Raw genomic sequence first — 20,430 nt, 5'->3', positions numbered from 1 at the left:
ATGCACAAGGGTTCCAATTTCTCCACCAAATCCTTGCCAATACTTGTTTTCTAGTTGTTTAATAGTAGCCATCCTGATAGATGTGAAGTGGTATCTTGTGGTTTTGATTTGCATTTCCCTAATGACTAATGAGGTTGAGCTTTCTTTCTTCTTCTTTTTTTAATGTGTTTATTGGCCATTTGTATGTCTTCTTTGGAGAAGTGTCTCTTCAAGTCCTTTGCCCAGTTTTTAAGTCAAATTATCTATTTGTGTTATTGGGGTTATTTATATATACTGGATATTGATCTCTTATCGAATATATGATTTGCAAATATTTTTTCCCACTCCATAGGTTGCCTTTTTATTCTGTTGATAATATCATTTGATGCATGGATGTTTTTAATTTTGATGAAGTCTGACTGAACTATTTTTTTGGTTTTGTTACGTGTGCTTTTGGTGTTATATACAAGAAATCATTACTACATCCAGTGTCATAAAGCTTTCCCCCTGTGCTTTCTTGTAAGACTTTCATAGTTTGAGCTCTTATGTTTAGGTCTTTCGTCTACTCTGAGTTAATTTTTGTATATGTAAGCTGAGAGTCCAGTATCATTTTTTGCATGTAGATATCCAGTTTTCCCAGCATCATTTGATGAAAAGACAAATGGTAAAGACCCCTTTGAGTGGTCTTGGCACTTTTGTCCAAAACCATTTGACCATATGTATGAGGGTGTTTGTTTATGGGCTGTACTAGAGTTTTAAGAGTTAGGTATCTTAGCTTATATCTAGTCTCATTATTTCTTACTGATAGTACTGGCTACAATTTCCTAACTATTCTCTCTAACTGGTACCATTTCTTTAATTACATACCTGTGGTAAACTTCATTTTTTTTTAAAAACAGATCATGTTATTCAGCTGCTCAGAACCATTCCCTGCAGGATGAATTTCAGCCTCCTAAGTTTTGCAGACAAAACTCATCCTAGCCCGGTTCATGCCCATCTTTCTGGTCTTGTTTACACCACTTTCTTTTTAGGACCCTTTTACTGTGGTCATGGAAATTTCCTTGGAGTCCTAGTGAGCCCTGTGCTCTCAGGCTCCCCTGCTTATACACCATTTCTCCCCTTCCTCACACACATGGTACAGGCTTGCTTAGACTGCTGTTCTCTGAAATCTTTCTTGGCCCTTCCTTTCTAAAGTTAGGCATTCTCCCTCCTAGCTCCTCTAACGGTCCAGACCTGGAGATGGCATTTTTGATCATACTTTATAAGTTTTACTTACTTCTTTTTTCGCCCTCCTTTATTATAGGTCTCTTGAGGGCAGGGAGCCTGTCCTGTACATTTTCGTATTCCCAGCTCCTGACTTAGAGCCTTACATGACACTGACACTTAATAAACATTTGTTGGATGAAATTAATTAAAGCTAAAACAGGAAAACCGTTAAGAGAAAGACATCAAGTCAGGTATCAGAAATGTTTTCCCTTTCTTATATAAATTATTGCCGTGGCCTCTGGGCTGTAAGGAACGGTTTCTTTCTTCCCCTAATGATATTTTCCCTTTTTCCCCGTACTTGCAACTATGATCACAATGATTATTACCCTCTTCCAAACAAAGACAGATAACCTTAATGATATTTTGAGAGGAAGGAGAGAATAAGAAGGCGGAAAGAGAAAGAACCAGGGCGAGGGGAAGGTGAAATAAATCATCCACCTCAGAAGCATTCACAGTGATCCTTGAAGTTGGGTCAGAATTGGCTCGAGGCGCTGAGATACAGCGATCTGCCGTGAGAGACGCAGTCTTCCAGACATAACAATACAGGCACCTTCTGTCACAGGTGCCTCTTGTGCCTGTGGAACTTTGGGATAGATGAATAATTAAGTTGCCTCAGAATATGGCATCTCTACAAAGAGAAGCTTTCTGTCTAACTCTGATGGTTTTGTTTATATGGCCAAGTGCGTGAATAAATGAAAATTTTTTAGTCAGAGCTTAGTTAAAACAAGTTGTCGAGAAAAAAACATGAAAGTCTTGTCATTTACCCTTGTAACATTCCTTTATGATACTGCGAGAATAGTGAAACACAATCTTCCAGTCTTCTGTGTATGTGATTGACATGTTGTGTTGGCTTTATTTGGGAGAAGTTAATATAGAGAGGATCCAGAGAATAGCAGAGCCACAAAAGCAGATCTGGTTAGTCCACAGGGGTTAAGGATGACACGGTTTGTGAGGCCGTCAGCCATCACACTCCCAGGAGATGTTCTTGCTCCTGTTTCATCCCCGTGACCCCCGTCCTCGCCAACATTTTCAAGAGGCGGTATGGTCCAGGCTCAGTCTTTGGTTACTTTTTGTGGACTCTTTCATTTAAGAGTTTGGGAAGTTTTCTCCCTCAGTATGTCAGTGATTCCGAAGTTAAATGTCTGAAAAAGTCTACTGGAGACTATACTGTTCCCCCAGTTTGGGAATTTGAAATGGAGGACTTCAAGAGCCCCAAGACTGGATGGCTCTCACATCCTTTTTAGTCCCGAGATTTTACAGTTCTAAATGGTCATTGATCCTGTCAGAACATTTTAAGGAGTAGTGTCAGTCTCAGAGGGAATGATTCATCAATGAATCAAATTCTTGAGATACATGATCTGCTTCCTGAGCATTAGGTGTTTTTGGAAGCTGGCGATATAAAAGGTATAAGCCCCGATAGGCCACTAGGGTTCTCATTAATTCTGGCTAACAAATCATCTCAGAATTTTAACTGTAATCTCATGGTGGTCCTGAGTGACTTTAAAGAATAAATGTACCTATTAAAGGCAACTTACTTTAGAGTGGTTTACATATGTGCTAATCGGGAAGACTGATTCAGTAGTTGAAGCCTCTGAAGTCTTCGGATGAAGTACAAATGCTGAGATGGGAGGATAGTATGCTATTTGTATATTATTCCGTTCCATGAAGTGGGAACTTGGCAGCGTCCTATTAGGAGTGATTGCGCTCTATCGTCCTTCTCCTCAGCTCTCTTTTGTGTGGGTATAATCGACTGCAGTAGTATCATGGACATTTAGGCACTGCTGTTTGCATAAGCCTTTTATTGGAAATAACCCAACAAAATAGCACTCACTGCTAGCTTAGCACAGTTGGGCCTTCTCGAAGGCTCATTTTCCTATGTGTCAAAAGATCGAAATCTTTAGTTAATGTTAGTAGGATGATAGCCACAGGCCAGCATATCCACAGATAGGCCTTTCCTTTACCCTGGACTCAGCTCTTGATTGGAAAGGAGGTCAGAGGTCCAGGGATATAATTCTACGGGCATCCTATAATTCTGTGTGTTTAATGAAAACAGCCAATTCAAATGGACATTACTTTGTTCCCCACTTTATTATCTTACTGTTTATGAATCTTATTCCTCACTGCAATAAAAACCTATTTAACAAATACATTATTCCATGGTATCATATTTAAAACTCTGACATAGGGACTTACAGTGCTAATGGGTTTATGAATTAATATTATAGATGACTTTGTTCATACTCGGCAACTGGTTAAATGTGACATCGTCAGAGTTTCTTTCATTTTTAAGCATATGAATAAATAAAATATGTGATAATAGTGTATGAAGACAGCTTTGTTGATTAGAGATTTGCCATTTTGGGGTACAGCATACTGAGTTTCTTTTTGGAAGTTTGTATTATGGAAATTGAGAATTATAAGCCCCCGTGTACCCTTTACCCAGCGTTAGAAGCTATCAACATTTTAAAACTAATTTAAGTAGTTAAATAACTTCACAATTTTTTTGAATTTTTCTTTTTTTTATTTATGTTTCTTTATTTTTGAGAGAGAGAGGCAGACTATAAGCGGGAGAGGGGCAGAGAGGGAAGGAGACACAGAATCTGAAGCAGGCTCCAGGCTCTGAGTTGTCAGTGCAGAGCCCAACGCAGGGCTTGAATCTACCAACTGTGAGATGATGACCTGAGCCGAAACTGGACGCTTAACCAACTGAGCCACCCAGGAACCCCATAATTTTAAAATAACGAGATCAGCATTACTAACAGTTTGGAAATTACAATGAAAATCACCCGTGGTCCCATGCACCTGACCCAACTCTTAGCATTTTATGTATTCTCTTCTTTACTCAAAGTTATAACTGACCTTGTTTCCCTCTTCTTTTTGCTAAACATAATCAAACTAAGAGCTAGTAATAGCTGCCATTGATTGACTGCCTCCTCTGGCATGCAATGGGCTAGTAGCTTTCCATATAATTCACAGAGTCTGCGGATAGGCATCGTGTTGCTGCCCCCTGCCCCCATTTACAGATATGAACCTGACTCAGAGTTTAAGCAACTTGCCCGAAAGTCCTATATGTAGCATGTGGACTCACACTAAAGTGTCTGTCACTCCAGGGCCATACTCTTTCCTCCTGGTAAAGAGACCCTCTTCAAAAGTATTTTTTCATTTGGTCACATAATTACCTTTATAAGGAAAAAGAAATGTCAGCACAGAAATTGGACCCCATAATCTCTAGAAGCAGCGCTAGGAGCGTTGATGCTAGGACTTTAGAGGAAAAGATCCCTGCCCTGTGGTGTTGGTGCTGCCGTGCGGATGAACCCAGCCCCTGTGAGACACAAGCACAGAATACAAGCCAAGACTTACTGTGGTATTATTAGCTGTAAGTGCTGTAAAAACCCTACAGAGAAGGAGATGGATGAGGATTATGCCCCATCTGTAGAGAAGGCTGCTAACAGATTTAGGATTTTAGCTAAAAATTAAAAAGACAGACAATGCCAAATGCTGCTGAGGATGTGGACACCCAGAGCTCCATGCATGGCTGGTGGGAATGTAAAGTGGCAAAAAGCTGCTTTGGAAAACAGTTTGACAATTTCTTATAAAAATATATTTATCTGTGAGCTAGCAGTTCCAATCCTAAGTATTTACCTATAAGAAATGAAACTGTATGTCTGTTAAAAGACATGTATGTGTGTATTGGCAGCCGCTCGTACATAATAACTCCCTACTAGTTTTCTTCTGTGTGACAAATTACTGTAAACAAACTACACCCATTTATTAGCTCACCATTCTATAGATCAGAAACTCAGCATGGCGTGGCTGGGTTCTGTGCTCAGGGTTATCACAGGGCTGAAACGAAGGTGTCAGCAAGAAGGAGTTCTCATCTGGAGGCACGGGGGTGGGGGGACATAGCCACTCTCAGCTCATTCTTATTGGCAAAACTCAGTATCTTGTGGCTAGGGGACCGAGGTCCTGTTTCCTCACTGAGTGTTTCCTGTGTGCCACTTTCAGTTGCATTCCTTGACATGTGGCCCCCTCCGCCTTCACGTCAGCAGTGGCACATCAAATCCTCCCTGTGCTCCCCATTTCTGACTTCTGCTGCTGCTGCTGCCAGCTGGAGGGAAGTCATTATGATTATGCTTAGGCCAGGCTCACCTCAGTAACCTCCCTATCTTAGGTCAGCAGCCTAATTGCTGGGGTGGAGATCCACCGTGCGTACACTCGGGGTCAGGCAGGGAGTGTACACCGGGGTGGTGGAATCTTGCAGAACCCTCTCAGAAGTCTTTTTATCACAGCCCCTAGCTGGAAACAACCCAAATCCCCACAAAGAGGAAAGTAGATAAACAAACTGTGGCATATTCATACTGTGGAGTATCCTTAGTGCCAAAATGGGACAAGTTATTAATATATGCAGCAACACGGATGGGTCTCAGAAACTGCTGAAAGAAGCATAAAGAGTACTTTTGTATGATTCCATTGATTTGAAGTTTTAGAAAGAGCAAAACTAATCTTTGATAATAGAAAATGAGATTGATGATGGTTGACGGGGATAAGGAGAAAGAGATTGCGTGAGAATGGGCACAGGATGTTGAGTGGAGATCAACATGTGTTACATCTTGATAGGAACGCGGATTGCATAGGTACTTTCATTTGTCAGAACTCTTGAACTTCACTCTGAAGATCTGTTTATTGCATTGAATGTAAATTTCACTTCAGTTTGTAAAAACGAAAACATTACTGAGTCCTTGTTTTACCTCTCCAGACTTGGTTTAAGAATGAACCAGCATTATATGTATATATAACCACCATCAGAAAACATTAGAGCTAGGAACAACTTTACAAATCATCTAGTCTAATTCCCTTTTAAACCCTACTGCCTTGGTGATGAAAAAAGTTGAAAGTCGCTAACGATAAAATCTGCTGCAGCCACCTTCTGCACTCAGGAGGGGAGTTAGAAAATTTTACCTGTTTGTGCTTGCCAGCAGAAGATATGACAGAGGGACAGATTTGCTAACAGCAATACATCTTGAAGTGTAAGCACAGAATCTGGATTGAGACATTTTACTTAGATGTGTTTGGCAGGAGACATTTTCTTACTGCATGTTGATTTGATCAGGGAATCATAGCATTTTGCCATTGCCCACAATTTGGCTGAGAAGTAATTTGTAAAAATTCCATTGTAGCTCATAAAGGACAGACATGTGCGTTAGTTGTAGAGTGTCTATGACCTCACCCTGCCTCTACAGAAATGATTTCTAAGATAACCAAAGATTTGATAACGTGAACAGGAAAAGGACATGTATAAGTAGATGAATTTTTACAAAACTCCCCCCTACAGTTTTATGCTATTCTTTCAAAAGGTTTCTCTCATTATCTACTATGAGATTAATTTCCTATGATACATTAATTTCTGAGATGCCTTAGCTGATTATTGACTTTAGATTTTAGGCACATAATGAAAATGTTTAGGTATCTTTTAAAATCATTATAACTTTTAAAGTACTTTTAACAATTCCTTTAGCTATCTTTAAAAAAAATTTTTTTAATGTTTATTCATTTTTTTGAGAGAGAGAGAGAGAGACAGAGAGACAGAGAGACAGAGCTTGAGTAGGAGAGGGGCAGAGAGAGAGGGAGACACAGAATCTGAAGCAGGCTCCAGGCTCTGAGCTGTCAGCACAGAGCCTGACACGGGGCTTGAACTCACAAAATGTGAGATCATGACCTGAGCTGAAGTTGGACACTTAACCAACTGAGCCACCCAGGTGCCCCACAGTTCCTATAGCTATCTTAAGAATTCTGAACTGTGCTTTGGCTTTTTTTGTGATTAGGTGTTACCGTGTGCCAGCATTTAAAATTTTTTAATTTATTTTTATTTTTGAATTGAATGTCTTCACAAAGGCCCTCAGGAAGCTTATGTTCCTTGACCCCTCTTTAATCATTTTGGGCTCTGTAAGTTGTTGGGACAGTCTTCCAGAGTGGTGACGGCTCCATTCAGTGAGGTAGAGATAATTACTAAACATCCCGCCCATCCCCCCAAGTTATTTACATGTTAAGTGGGTAATATAATTAGAGTAAACTAAGAAGTTCAGAATTGGAATTGTCAAATTCTTTTGAGTTCTGAGAAATTAGGGTTCTTTGTATAGGTAACTTTTATATGATAATCCTTCTGTGTAGTTGTGTCTGTAACACTTCTTATTTTTTTTCTATGGAATATCATTTTGGCTTGGTTTACTTATGCATAATGCAGTTTATGTAAGATGATTTTGTGAAATGAAAGCTCTTTGTTTTGATCTCCAAGCATTAAAATAATTATTCTTTAAAGAATCTATGCCCCAAAAGGCAAGTACTATGTGATTCTACTTATATGAGGTGTCTGAAGTGGTTAAATTCATAGAAACCCAAAGTAGATGGTGGTCTTCAGGAGCCAGGGGAAAGGGGAACTGGGGACTTGTTTAATGGGTACTAGGATTTTAGTTTTGCAAAATGAAAATGTTTGGGAGATCCATTGCAAAACAATATTATCATTACTGAACTATACACTTTAAGATGGTTAAGGTGGTAACTTTATGTGTATTTTACCATAAAGAAAAAAGAAAAAATAGGCTGCCTGCGTTTTATGCTACACTTAAGGTGAGCACTGAGTAATGTATACAATTGTCATTATGTTATATACCTGAAACTAATAGAACATAGTATGTTAATTATATTTCAGTTCTTAAAAATCCACGTTTTCCATTTTTGAGATGAGAAAACCAAGGCAATAATTATAACTAAGGACTATAAAATATAACAATCCATTGGCTTCAGCTTAACATTCTTTCTTTCAGCTTCACAGTGTGTTGGGTCTTCCTTTTGTTAGGTGTGCTTCAGTGTGGCTCTCTTCTGGGGCAAACCCCATCCCATCTTTGTCTTTTTCTGACTTCTCAACACATTCTTACATTTAAATCCCTTCCAAAATTGCCTGATTGGTAGATTTTTAAACAATTTTATAGAAACAAATCATAACTGAAAATGAGGTAGGCATATAAACGTAAGTTGCTGTGTCTGCCTAGTCTTTACCCTGTCAGTAGGGACATTTAAAAACCATTCTGCAGCATCCACCGTGCACCAGGCACTATGCTAGTGTTTCCACATTCATGTTTTGAGAGTTGATTGTTTATTAGAAATAGATCAGACTGGCCAGACTAAAAGGAACTTTTGATTATTTTTTTAAGATGGTGTTGGCCATGGAAATATTTTTTTTCTTGGAACAACTTATAAATTATTTAATGAGGATATATCCCTAACAAGTGTATATTCTGGCGTTAAAAAGTGTACTTACGTGTGTTCTACCAATACAGGGAGCTAACTGCCAATATGCAGATAGCTATAATGTCTCCAAAGTTTTTGTTCTGCCAGATCTATCTGATTTGTATCACTGGGGGCAAGATTTGTATCACTTGTTCGAGAGAACAAGAGAGCACAGATTTTCCTCTTTTCCTCCCCATGTTTATTACTGTTCATAGGGGAGTGTGGATGGCCGGCACGCTGCATCTTACTGAATGGAAGACCCTGCATCAGAATGTTTGGTTTTAGCAGTTATTTTTAGCAGCAGAGTTAGAAATTGTTAGCATTTTCATTTTAGGATATACTCTTTTATTTATTATGGTAATTCCAAGAAGAGTAAATGATTTTAGACATGTGTATTGAATGCATATGTGCATTATGCCCACGTGTGTGTGTGTGTGTGTGTGTGTGAGAGAGAGAGAGAGAAACAGAGAGAGAAAGACACACACACAGAAAGAAGAGAAAGAAAGAGAAGAAGAAGAAAAAGACATCCCTTAATAACTGGAGGGGTCGAGGCTTACTCAGTCTATTTTCATAAAGCTCTGCTAATGTAGCTTCTGAGTCACATGACTGCAGAAAAGGCTATTATCTCAATGAAAAGGAAACCAGTTTTTAGAGCAATAGAATAGAAGCAGGAAGAATTTTCGAGTGTTCCACCATGCTGGATTGTCAAAGGGGGATCTGTCTGATCAGCAGCTAAAAAAGGATTTGTGAGGCTAGTTTGTCAGCTATCGTTAGAAACAAGTGATGGAGGAGATGAGTGGCAGGATGCTCAGCATGTGCGCAGGTTCACATCACGGCTTAATGCTGGTTTGGGCTAATAGAGGAGATTTCTCTGATTTCTCTCTGAGGCAGTACATTTATTGCTAATTTTGGGGTGTTCTGGTTTTTTGTGTTTTTGTTTTTTTGAAGAGTAAGGTATGGTGTTTTTATTTACATCACTGTTGAAGAAAAGACAAGCTCCTGAGCTCTGGTTTGAACTGCAGAGGCTGTGGACAAGGACAAGGTGTGTTTCACACGTGCTCTGACTTCATATTTGGTAATGTTCTTGGAATTCTGTGTGCTTGTGGATTGGATGTGCGTGCTGTCCAGGAGAGAACCGAGCATGACAAGCAGGCAGTGATGATGTTCTCAGGAACAAGCAGATACAATGCCATCCATCCAAATCGATCCCTCCGTGGTCCTTATTTCTTTTGTGTTTATTTAATGATTAAAGGCTTCTTGCAGTTACTCTACGTGGCCAAATACAGTCTCAAGCTTGTTTTAGGAAATATTTTGATAAGCATTTTAAGAATTCAGTGCAAATCTTAATCACTAAGGAATAAATATAAGCTTTATTTTTGTATCTTTGTGGGCCCCCCCCTGCCCAATATCCTTTTGTAATTCATGCTTGAAAGAGAGCTGTGCAGTGATAATTTGAAATTACTTAATTTTTGGTTAGGTAATAAAGCTTTCCTTTTTGGCTGAGGCCTCAAATGAATAATTTTTTTATTATATGTAGTACCTAACTTTCTCTGATTTATTACATCTGTATGCTGCTACTTGCAGAAAGCTAAAAAGATTCAGTTAATCTTTAGACTGTGCCTGTCCACTTTTTCTCATTTTAATGCTGTAATTCCCTTAGCAGTCTAAAAATCTGAGATTGGAAAGATAATATAAGCTTTATCTGAAAAAGGTGAACTATTATACATTGTGCACCTGAAGAATGAATTCACTAATATGTTTTTTATTTAACCTCTAAACCAGATATGCTCCACTTAGGGTACCTGTTTCCAAATCATGTATTTTGAAACTAATCTTTATTGTACATATCTTTTTTTTAAATTGACATTGGAGAAGGTAAGAAATGTATCAGGCTGTTATGCACTGTATAGACAGTTTACAAAGAATTAAATTATTTTACCTTTTGTAGCTAAAAATGGTGAAAACATCTCAAACAATTTTAATTTTAAGTGCAGGAGATTCTCCTTTTAATATCTACAAATCATATCTTAGCACAATAGAATTTAACAAATCATTCATCTTGAGATTTTCTTTTAAAATAGACACTATTACCTTAGTTTAGTCTATCTACATAAAAAGCTTGTTCAAATAAACAGTTAATTGTGGTTTTGATCATTCTAGAATTCTTTTTTAATCATAGGACTCTCCCACATTTTTGTAAATAGTTGTAAAAAAGTTGCATCCTTGCTTCAGTCCCAAAGTTACGAGCATCAGATGTTAAAATTTTTGAATAATAAAATTTTTTAGCCAGATTGATTGAGCTTTGTTTTTGCTTTTGAATTTTATTTTGTTGCTTTACCTACCTTTAGAGTGATGCAAGGATTTCCGAAGAATTTAAGGTGTTTTTACTCAGCACTCGCTGTTATTACAGGATACTCTATGAAACATGGTGAGAAAACAAAGACAAATAAAATATTTAAACCAAAAAGATAACCTGCAGCTGCCACTGGAACCCAGCCTCAATAAACGTAATTACTCTTATATCTTACAGGAATTTTCAGTTGTTAAAAGGAGGTTTCTGTAAAACTTGTTTGGCCAATCAGAGAATACATTACTGATAACTTTGCAACTTTTCACATGAGTAGGTTTGAATGTAGTTTTAACTGGTCTCCATTTGTGCCAGTCATGTTTCCTTTGTATCATGACAGAAATACATTCATTTTACTTACAGTCTTTTAAAACTAGAGTAGTTTTGTTGCTGATTGTGTTGTTTTTCTCATAGGATGTCAAATACCAGTCCCTTACGATTTTAAAGTACTTTTATAAAGGATAAGTAATAATACATTGTTACACTACAAATATCTTTGCTTTTGGGGATCGGGGGGTAAGAAAGAACCCCAGTCTTGTTGGAGTCAAACGACAGAAGTTTTGACGTCAGCACAGTGTCTAAACAAGCCAGATGACTAGCTTGCAAATCCTGCTGCGCTTAAGAATTCCAACCACAATAATTAACCGCAAATATTGTAATCAGGTCTGATCTTGTCGGGCAGAGGGGGTTTGCTTCTTGGAATGGTTTTTAATTTATAGGAAAGATAGGGTAAGAAAAGAGAATTGGAGGTGATCATAGTATTCAGTGTTGTAAATCTCCTTGAAATATGTTCATAAGAGTTTTTTAGGGGGTTTTATGGGGGGAGTTGAGAAAGTCAAAGTTTGAAAAGATTTAGGCAAGGTTAAGGTGGTACTGGGCTGTGTTTTAGTTGAATTCTTTGTGAAGCCAAGGGGACATAAAATTCATGAAGTGAAAAAGGCTGTGCAGCAGCTAACACATTGTTCCAGCGCACCTCTTACAGGGTCGACTCTAAAAACAATCATTCAGGGGCGCCGGGGTGGCTCAGTCGGTTAAGCGTCCGGCTTCGGCTCAGGTCAGATCTCATGGTTCGTGGGTTCAAGCCCCGCGTCGGGCTCTGTGCTGACAGCTAGCTCAGAGCCTGGAGCCTGTTTCGGAGTCTGTGTCTCCCTCTCTCTCTGACCCTCCCCTGCTCCAGCTGTCTCTCTCTGTCTCTCAGAAATAAATAAAAAGCATTAAAAAAAATTAAAAACGATCATTCATAAATGCTGAGAAAAGTTTTAGAATCGATTGGCTGGCCCATTTCTCTCACAGGTGTTATAGTCCTTAACATTAGTGAGAAAAGACTTGACATCCTCTGGAATATGGTTAGAGTTGTGGCTGTGACACTCTTCTTCACAAAACTTCTAGTTAATATGCAGAGCTGTAGGGGTGCCTGGGTGGCTCAGTTGGTTAAGCGTCCGGCTTCAACTCAGGTCATGATCTCACAGTTCGTGGGTTCAAGCCCCGCATCAGGCTCTGTGCTGACAGCTCAGAGCCTAGAGCCTGCTTCCGGTTCTGTGTCTCCCTCTTTCTCTGACCCTTCCCTGCTCATGCTGTCTCTCTCTGTCTCTCAAAAATAAATAAAAAACAGGAAAAAAAATTTTTTTAAATATGCAGAGCTATAAGTTGTAATTTGATAATCACTAATATAGTACCGCATAAATCTACATTAGTTAAAGATAACTGAGTCATTACTATTTATATATTTTTAAAGATTTTGTGAGAAGCGATGCTGTAGTCTTGACAGTGAATGAATTGTTCTTGAAAAATCAGCCAAATTGAGAAATAAGATTGATGTAGAAGCTAGGCATTTGGTTTCATCATTTTAGATGTCAAATCAAATAATAATAATAAATAAATTGGCTAGAATAAAGGATTGTAAAAGCATTCTATGAGGTTTATAATTAAAATTTATGTTTTATGTCTGTAAATCCTTAAATTCAAGTCAAACGGAAGGATAAGTAATATGTTGAAACATTATCAGATAGCATGAACTTTTTAAACTTTCAATTGTTTTTTTAATTGGCCTTACCAAAGTTTCTTTTGCTTTCCTGCTTTAGAATTTTTAAGTGAGATAATACCCCATTTTAAATGTTATTTTTATGTATGTTTGTTAAAGATAGTATTTTGTGGGTTTTGCTTTTATTTGTCCTGTCTTGTGATGAGGAAAATAATGTTAGTGGAACAATTAATGGCAATTTTGTTAACTATCAAGTTAATTTTTATGTGGAGCTTCTTATGTACCAGGCACAGTTCTGAGGACCTCACACATATTCACTTAGGTTTTATCCCAACCCTAACTGTGCTATCCTATGCCTGTTTTACCATTGAGGAAATGGAGATACAGAGAGAGAAAGTTAACTTGTCCGAGCTCACACAGCTTAATAAGTAGCAGAGCTGGATTCAAACACAGGTAGTTTGCCTTTAGAGTCTATGCTTTAAATTACTACATATATTGGGTTCAGACGGTGCTATTCTTACTGGAGTCACTGGTTTACTCCGGAGTGAGAACAGGATAATCAAGGAGACAAGGAGAGAATTGTATGAAGACTGAAATGATTTTGTTTTTCAGTGTTTGCACTTTGATGAATTTTACTTCTGTTCCTTTTCAAATATGTTAAGATTAAGGCATCATTTAAATGGTGTTTGGTTTGCACATGAAAAGTAACTCCTGGCTAATTCTGAAATCTGGTTTCGAGGAAGGCGAATTGAGGGAGAGAAATCGAGGGAGAGAATTGATACATGGTGGCAGAGATTGGTATGAGAAATGGACTGTGAATTACCCTGACATGAGTGGGGCGAGGAGTAAGTCTGAGTTGTTTGATCTGAAAGATGCGTATCACATATTTTCTCACTTAGCTACTCCTCCTCTTCCTTGGCAAGCGGAGACCTTGCTGTTTCCAAGGTCCTTTCCTCACTGCATTGCTGTGATGGAGCATGCAGGTATAAAACCACAGAGAATCCAACCACAGTGAGAACAAACATCTCTGGAATATAAACCACTGACTTCAGATTTGTTTTAAATCATTTTATATCCACGGAACTTCCCTAGAGAAGAGTTCATGTCTGTAGTCTTTCAGATAAAGACCCTTTCCCCCTTCTAGTTTGTCAGACTTTAATAGCTAACAGGCATATTTATTTCTAGGGGTCACTTGTTTTCATCAGTGTTGATGGTGAGAAGGTTTGACCTCACTAATAAATCCTTGTATTTGAATCCTTGGGAGTGAATGCGAAAGTAAAGTATGAATATAGCAGTGGTCTTTGGTCTGAGGCACCCTCCATTTTCTTTTGAAAATGCAAACATAGCCCATTTTATTCTTGCACTTAAATCCTCCTGTTTATTTACTTAACCACTGTTTATTGTAGGATCTTGTTAGATGCTTCGCTAGTATTGGAGAAGAGTAACTGATTGTCCCTGGGGCTGAGGAGAAGGGATCCATCAGGGGATGCTTAGCGGAGATGGCAAAGGTTAAGCTGATTTAGAAGACGGTCACCAGGCCCTGGTGGATGTACAGGATGCTCTAGGCCTTTACTGCCCAACATAGGAGCCACTAGCCACAAGTGGCTTCTGATCATGTGAAGTGTGGCTAGTGCGGGTGCAGAATGCATTCAGATTTTGAAAACAGTGCCAAAAAAAGGAATGTAAATTATCTTGGTAATTTTGTAAGTATTGATTGCATGTTGAAAAGACACTATTTTGAATATAATGTGTTAAAATATAATAACTGCACATGTGTCTTTTGACTTTGAATGTGGCTGCTAGATAATTGGTGACTCTCCATATCTTTTTGTTGTCCCTGTTGCTCGGAGCCAAGAGGACAGCATGCATGGAGGGAGGTGGAGTCAGGCGGTGGTCTTCTTACAGATGATACGTCTGTGCCAGACGTGAGGCAGGAAGGTCCAGACCCTTCCCGAGCCTATTGTCTTCCCATCAGTAACCAGGTTAGGAGTATCCTGCGGTTTGAGAGTCCATATTCCTTGGTGGGGAATAAAAGGCCTTTTGATGACCTGGCTCTGCCCTTCTAGATTCATGCCCCAGACCTTCTCACCTACAGATCCCCTCCCGTGTTCTGCGTTTGAGGGCTACGGCTGATTCTCGTTATTCACAGGAGTTATGTTCTATAAAGTCATGGCAGACTGACTCAGTGAATGCTGAGCTTCTAGGGGAAACAGAGTTATAAGTTATAAATCTCTGGTCACAAGGTTTTAGTTATTTAGTTAATACATACCCTTATTTTAAGTGTGTTTCTGCTAAAGACACTTTAATACGTATTGTTGATTCATTAACATTGGACTTACGACCAACAGCAGCATAACTGATGCCTGAACGAAACTTCTCAAACACATGTGTTGTGCTCGCTTCGGCAGCACATGTACTAAAATTGGAACAATACAGAGAAGATTAGCATGGCCCCTGCACAAGGATGACACGCAAATTCAAACACACATGTGTTTCCTCCAGAAGGCCCGTCACAGCCTCGTGTGCTTAGGAACACTCAACGGCGCCTCCGCGGTGTGATTGGAGGCCTTTTGAAACAGAGAAATCACCAACAAAGAGCACAAAAATGTAACCCTGAATATACTGCAGAATGGATGCTCACGTTACAGTGTAGGAACTGAAGCAAGGAGGCAGTGTCACCTTGTCCGTATAGGAAGTGCTGTTTGGGGAGCACCTTCACGGATCTGAGTGGCTCAGATAATGATGATGGTTAATAAAGGCAGCTGTCTCTCATGAGGCAATTTCTCCGTATCAGGCTATGTACTCTAATAGTTGACTTTATTTCATTTTCATGCAAACTTAGGAGTGATGATTATTTCTATATTTTACAGACCTGGAAACTGAGGCTCAGAGAGGTTAAGAGCCTTTCCCAAGGTTGCACAGCGAGTAAATGGTAAAAGCAAGAGAAGAGCCAGGCTTTACTGACTCTGGGGCCAAGTTAGAAGATGCAGCTAAATAAAGCTGTCCTTCTCAACAGGGCTTTTGTCTCTGGTGGGAGGCGTGGAGTTGTAGCTTATGGCCTGCAAATTCCTCTTGCTTCAATATCTCTGCTTGAAGCCTAAATACTGGAATCTGGAGAAACTGAGAGTATGATTTGATTTACTCTGAAGAAAGGTTGAGACCCCCTCTGCATTTGTTGACTGTGGTGGCAAAGGTGCTCTCTGTCTGCTTCGACTGCTTCTGTTTCACCCACTAGTCAAACACAATGCATATCTTTTTTTCTGCTTCATAACTTTGGCTCATTTATTGCTCCCTACACCTTTATTATCTTGTGGTTTCTTTCTTTGTGCCTTTTCAACTCTCTGTCCACTGAACACCTCTCGTGTAGTCCACAGACTAAGAATTTTTAGACTCACCCTTTCACCATTGCCTTTGCCCGGATAGAACTTCCATGCCAGCTCCCTCCAGTAGACCACTGGGCAGCCTATAGATCAGACGCCTTCATCGAGTGCCAGAAAATCTGTGTCTCGTGGTATTGTTACGGTGTCTTCTATGTGAGCAGCTGGATAAAAGCTGCCTTGGAACAGCCCGTTGAGGGTCCTCAGGAAGGGCCGTGGGCTTGGATTGTTAGGTTCAGAGTGGAGCGCAGCGGAGTCTGGTACCATGTGACATTTGCCGAGAAGATCTGTGGGACTCTGTGTCTTGTGTTTCTTCACACCTGAAATTAGAAGACTGATTTAAAGTCCCCCACTTTTCTACATGGTTGTTTGTCGAGTTTAGTCTTTGATTTATTTAAGCTACTGTATATGTTTATTAGCAGAGTTAACCATTGCTGAGTTATATACAGCTACCACTGCCAGGTTGAAATAGAATTCCTGCAGTGACCCAATCCAGAGACCCCTTCTGGCTTCTCTGGCTTGATCTCTCATCACCTCCAGATTATTTCAACTCCCAGGTAACCTTAATATAGTTGGTATTAGATTCGAGAACATAATTTTCTAATGTACTTGGTTGGGTATGTTATCAGGGCGCCTAGGATTAAGTAGGAGGAGAAACAAGGTAACAGATGTAAGCAGGAAGTTGTTTCTTGTATAAGGGTTCTTGTGAGCAAAATGTACCAAAGTGAGAGGGATTGACCCAATTATTGCCAGACGTGAAAAACACATGTCTCACTAGAGTAGAAGGACTGAGCTACGGGTATTGAAATAAGTGGGGGTACAGTGGAGCTTATGGGGGCCTGCTAAATGCTAAATGTCTAAGCCACCTAAGTTCAGCATTACTTTGTGGTTCAGGCGTAATGCACTGTATTCATTGCAGTTACAGTTGGTACCTGAAGGTTAGGGGATTAGTCTGCGGGCTGGAAATGAACAGAAGCACAAATAGGCATGTCACAGTGACATGAGAACTTAGAAGGAAATTCAGAGAAAGAGAAAGTTCGTGTTTCCTTGATGATGCCAAGAGGAGCAAAGAAAATCTGATTTCATTTGTTGCTTTGTAAGGTCGTTGGCTTTTGGTTCCTCTGTTGGACATGGAGTTCCCTTTGGAAGTGACCATAATAATTAGCAACCCGTGGTAATGCCAGCCACATCTGGCAATTCTGGTGTCAACTATTTATCCCTTTCATGATGTTATAGCTGAAGCTGTCCATGGATGGACAAACTTTAATGGTGATATGTTCTTTTTTTCTAATGATATTTTACCTAGACCATTTTCCTGTATCATCATTGACAACTCTCCTGTTATATATTTTGTGATAGTTATTTAATGGCCTTTATTAGCATGAAGAAGTGTGGAAAGAGCATGGGATTTGCTCAGAGCTTGGTTTGAAGCCTAGTGACTTTAAAAAAAATTTTTTTTCTTTTCTTTTTTATTTTTTATATAGTTTATTACCAAGTTGGTTTCCATATAACACCCAGTGCTCCTCCCCGCATGTGCCCCTTTCCATGACTATCATCTCCCCACCCCTTCCCCCTTCCCTCTTCAGCCCTCACTTTGTTCTCAGCATTCAAAAGTCTCTCATGATTTGCATAGTGACTTTTTAAGCTTTGAGACTTTGGATAAGTCACTTGACTTCTTTGAATCTGTTTTTCCTCTGTAAAACAGAGGACAGTATCTGCTTTGCACAGCCCTAGGAATTAAATAAAATAATGCAGTGCCTAGTACAGTGTCTAACCCTTAATAGTTACCAGCACCTAAGATACCAATTCTTTGTGAAACATGCCTTCTGCACACTTGGTGTATTTTCTTACGTACGTATGTCTCATTTCCCCAAGTAATTTAACACACACACACACACACACACACACACACACACACATACACACACACCTGCTGATTTAAATAAGTTCTTATATCTGCTCGTTGACTAAATTCCCTGTGAAGTTTTTATTTTCTAACTTCTGGAGCAACGTGGAATCTCCTGCTTCTACCTGAGTTGAGATTTTTAATTTTGTTTTTGTTTTCGTAGTCTAAGAGGACATTTGCTATTTTATGTTCAACATCAATTCATTTGGTTGATTCACATTAAACCATCAAACAATCAACAAAAACCCCCAGTTGTCTTTCCCTCAGTAATCATCATCTTGGTTTCCCCTGTTTAGAACTTCATGCAGTTGATTCTTTTTTCTCAAGCTCATTGCAAGTTCTCCCTTTCTTGTGGATAGTTATTCATTGCTGGTCATGGAAACTGTGTAGTAATCTGCTAAAGCTTTCTTAAATTTTAAAAGATACAAAACTATATGTTAAGATGGCAGAATAAAAGCCATAGTGAAAAATACTGAAAGGAATCCTGTTAGAGATAGGCCCAGGGACGAAGGCCTGCATCTTCGGCAGGTAGAGGTGTGTGCTGCGGGCAGCCTCTAGAGTCACCTGCTCAGATTCTAGCCTCAGTTCTACTACCTCTTGGTTGTATTTGAACTTGGATATGTTGTTTGATTTTTGTGTGTTTCAGAGAATGAGAATAATAATGGCTTCATGGGGGTTTTGTGAGAATTGAATACAATAATACAAGTGGTAGTAAAGGTATAACATAGAAAATGTTCTCTGATACTGTCTATTGGGGTGAAATAACTTCATGCTGTATAGCGGTTTATAAAGCAATTGATCTAATGAATTTAAGTGCCTCTGGTCAAACTTTTAAAAAAAAATTTTAATGTTTGTTTATTTTTGAGAAACAGAGCATGAGCAAGGGCAGAGAGAGAAGGAGACAGACTCTGAAGAAGGCTTCAGGCTCTAAGCTGTCAGCGCAGAGCCTGATGCAGGGCCCAAACTCACAAACCGCGAGATCACGACCTGAGCCAAAGTCGGACGCTTAACCGACTGAGCCACCCAGGCGCCCCCTGGTCAAACATTTTGACAAGGCCCTAGGATAAAAAGATGAAACGTACTTAGTCTTTGCTCCTCAAGGAGCTTAAATTTGGTGGTAAAAAAGACATCAATAATAATAATAATATGTATGTTTAATAGTAGAGTTATATATAGGCTATTAAAAGAAAAAGGAAATCTAATGTTGGGGAGAGAGACTTCGGAGCAGGGTTCTAAAAGACGACTGGAAATTAGCCAGAAAGGAGAAGATAATGGTATGTTCCATGTATGCCGCGAGAAAGAGATGAACAGTAAGGACTGTGGAGAAGGTGAGGAGCCAGGGTAGTCTCGCTTACCAGGCCAAACAGAATGCGACTGGAGAGGAGCCTGGAGAAATAGGCAAGGGCTAGATCATAAGGCATCATCGTGTGTGACATCTGAAGCTGCACGGACTTCTTGGAAGGAGTAGAGTCTGCTAAAGGGTTCAAGCAGGGAAATGATGTGGAGGAGAGGACACTTGTGTTAGATGGTCCAGGTAAGAAATGGCAAAGAGCTGAACTGGAAGCAGTAATGATTATCACAGTGATAAGAGGGGCACTATTTATGAGGCAAAGTCACATTATTGATGATTTAATGGGGAGGATATGGAAGTTTAAAGATGATGTTCAGGGGCACCTGTGTGGCTTAGTCTGACTTCAGCTCAGGCATGATCTCATAGTTCATGGGTTCGAGCCCCGCATTGGGCTCTGTGCTGACAGCTCAGATTCTCAGCTCAGGCCTGGAGCCTGCTTCAGGTTCTGTGTCTCCCTCTCTGTCTCTCTGTCCCTCCCCCACTCATGCTCTGTCTCTCAAAAATAAAACATTAAAAAGAATTTTACAGGTGATGTTCAGTGGATGGGTGCTCTTTCAGGTGAGGCATTGTGGGGATGGGAAGAAGGAATGGATGAGCTTAATTTGGGGGGTTGAATTGTGACATAGAAGCTTTGTCGAGACTGGAAAGAGTGACTTGGGAAAGCATGGAAACAGATGATACACTAGTGAGAGTATAAAACAGAAGTCCCGAACCCTGTTTGGACACGTGAATTACCTGGAGAATTTTAGGCAAGATACTGCTGATGAGACCACACTTCTCAAATCTCTGACTTAGTGGGTCTGGAGTGTGGTATTGTCGTCATCTTGTTACTTGTTTTGTTGATATGTGTTTTTTAAATTGTGGTAAAATATAGTAACGTAAAATTTACCATTTTAACTATTTGTAAGTGCACTGTTTAGTAACAAATACACTCACAAT

General features: G+C 39.5%; 1 protein-coding gene and 1 non-coding gene across 9 annotated transcripts in view; both read left to right on the top strand.

The window, feature by feature from the left end:
• NCOA2 (nuclear receptor coactivator 2) overlaps positions 1-20,430 on the top strand; it is a 278,300-nt gene that overhangs the window by 134,903 nt on the left and 122,967 nt on the right. The window lies entirely within an intron of this gene.
• Positions 15,250-15,352, top strand: LOC115279597. Its single transcript, XR_003903527.1, has one exon. It is a non-coding gene; the product is annotated as a U6 spliceosomal RNA (small nuclear RNA).

The sequence above is a fragment of the Suricata suricatta genome, chromosome 15 (genome assembly GCF_006229205.1).
Source record: "Suricata suricatta isolate VVHF042 chromosome 15, meerkat_22Aug2017_6uvM2_HiC, whole genome shotgun sequence".
NCBI classification, from domain to species: Eukaryota; Metazoa; Chordata; class Mammalia; order Carnivora; family Herpestidae; genus Suricata; species Suricata suricatta.
The sequence above is the reverse complement of the archived record's forward strand: the minus strand, read 5'-3'. Positions and strand labels throughout refer to the sequence as shown.